This window comes from Alligator sinensis, unplaced genomic scaffold (genome assembly GCF_000455745.1).
Source record: "Alligator sinensis unplaced genomic scaffold, ASM45574v1 scaffold24_1, whole genome shotgun sequence".
Classification (NCBI taxonomy): Eukaryota; Metazoa; Chordata; order Crocodylia; family Alligatoridae; genus Alligator; species Alligator sinensis.
Window position 1 is genome coordinate 426,024 of NW_005842609.1, and position 2,240 is coordinate 428,263.

The 2,240-nt window shown below is 36.1% G+C and overlaps 1 long non-coding RNA gene across 1 annotated transcript in view; it reads left to right on the plus strand.

The window, feature by feature from the left end:
• Positions 1-3: 3 nt before the first annotated feature.
• The window catches only part of LOC102373672, a 3,333-nt gene continuing 1,096 nt past the window's right edge, over positions 4-2,240 (plus strand). The window contains exons 1-2 of the long non-coding RNA XR_324898.3: positions 4-75; positions 1,187-1,335. This is a non-coding gene — a long non-coding RNA (uncharacterized LOC102373672). The remainder of the gene's footprint in view (positions 76-1,186; positions 1,336-2,240) is intronic.

Consider the following 2,240-nt stretch of genomic DNA (forward strand, 5'->3'; position numbering starts at 1 on the left):
GAACCACGTGTGCGGCGAGGTAGCCAGGGTCAGCTGCGTGTGTATAGACACGTTTATAGGGATACATAGACGTGTGTACGTACATGCTTGTAACTACCTATGCGTGTGTTTGTGTGCCTATATATATGTATATGTAGATTTGTATACGACACACATAGATATCTATACATCTATGTAAATACATATCTACATATAAACATTTCTGTTTCTTGAAGAGCGGATGTCCACAGGTGTTTTACCTTTACAAAACGTGATGCTTCTCATATATATATGAATATACATAGGCGCACACACATATACACAAACGTGTGTATGTATATAAACATACACAAATGTATGTATATGTGTGCTTATGTATGTATATGTATATACATATATAGTATGTGTATATACATATACACATGCATGCACATATATATACATATATGTATATGTATGTGTAAGTATATGTGTGTATACATACATACATACATATAAACATACCTGTTTCTTGAAGAGCAGATGTCCACAATACCTTTATAAAACGTAATGTTTCTCATATATATGTATCTGCACATGCACACACGTATACACACACATTTATATAAACGTGTGCGCGCTTATGTATGTATATGCATATACACACACATATGTGCCTAGTATATGTGTGTGTATATATATACACATATACATATATATATGTATACACACACACATATATGTACGTGTATACACATACACACACATATATAAATATACACACACATATACAAACATATGCATACATATAGACATATCTGTTTTGAAGAAGAGTGGATATCCACAAGTGTTTTACCTTTATAAAACGTGATGCTTCTCATTTTCATTCTCTTTTTTTACTGGATGATGGAGCATCTGGGCTCTTGGGTCATTTCCAAGTCGGGTACACAGGACAGTTCTCGGTGAGGATTTCCAAAGCAGTGGAAGCCCTTGCATGGAGCCTCAGTGACATCTAGTGGCTGCTGGTTCATTTGTCAGCTTCTGTGTTCCAGTTTCTCTCTGCTTATTTTCTGCTTTCTGCATGTCCTTTCACAGCATCTAACGAAGTGAGCTTCAGCTCACAAAAGCTTCTACTACCCATTTATCTACTTTGGTTAGTCTATAAGGTGCAAACCTAACCTGCCTCCTACTTGACTTCAGACTGATCTGGCTAATTTGGTCTCTCTAGCAGATGTATTGCTACAGTTTGGCAGTTCCTGGGAAACCACAGAAGAAGCAGCTCCTGAACTGTGCTTACAAGTTGAAAGAAATAAAAGCCCAAGATGTCACCTTAAATACCCTGCCTGCAAGTCTGGAATATAGTCTCCCTCCTAAGAGGTATATTAAATAGCAATCAATTAAAGTGTACACAATTGTAGCTGAAGAAGCTGAAAACTCTTTCTTTAATTCAGATTGATATTAAAGACTGAGAGAGGGGCTGCATACCAACAGATGCATTTTCAAATTTGTGACTATTTGTAGTCATTCTTATTTTCAATAAGTGATAGTGAGTAAGGGCAAATCTGACTCTTGGTGGAGACCATTCACTAATTACCAAAATTAAAGATTTCCAAATATTCATGTCCTTGAGCAGTGCTTCCAGATACACTTGCATAATGAGGGGTAATTATTATATGCTTCTTAGTAGTGTGCTGGCAAAAATATCTACAAAGGTAATTAAAGATAAGGCGTGATGGCATAGTTTATGATTCCTTCTCTTTTTAGAAGAAGGGTTGTTTGTGCTTTGTTTGTGTGTGCGTGTGCATGTGTGCACAACCGCAAACTTCATAGTTATATTTGCACTTTAATAGCACCTTTTGTCCCAAGGAACTCAAATGTTTTATTGACAGTTAAGGGAATAAAACCCTTGATATTCATTTTGAAGCATGAAAGAGAGAACACATTCTTAGTTAAAGCCAGGGCCAGTACTTAATCTCTGGCTGCAGAAATAAACATAAGCAAAGGTCAATTGTTTTATTTCTTTTAAAAGGGAAAGAGTTTTAATGGTGTGAGGAGTGTTTTATGATTTTGTGGTTATCTGACTCTCACATGAATGCTAGATGAACAGATAGTTGTTTCTCTTTAACCAGCATGCTAAATCAAGATCTCTTTATCATAGGATTGCTTTATCCTTGGTTTCTTAGTTTCAAAAGAAGAGAGGACCTCCAGTCCTCCATACATCATAGAATTACCATGTTGTGCCCTAGAACACAATAGTCATTTGGGTTTTCTTTACAGTTTTT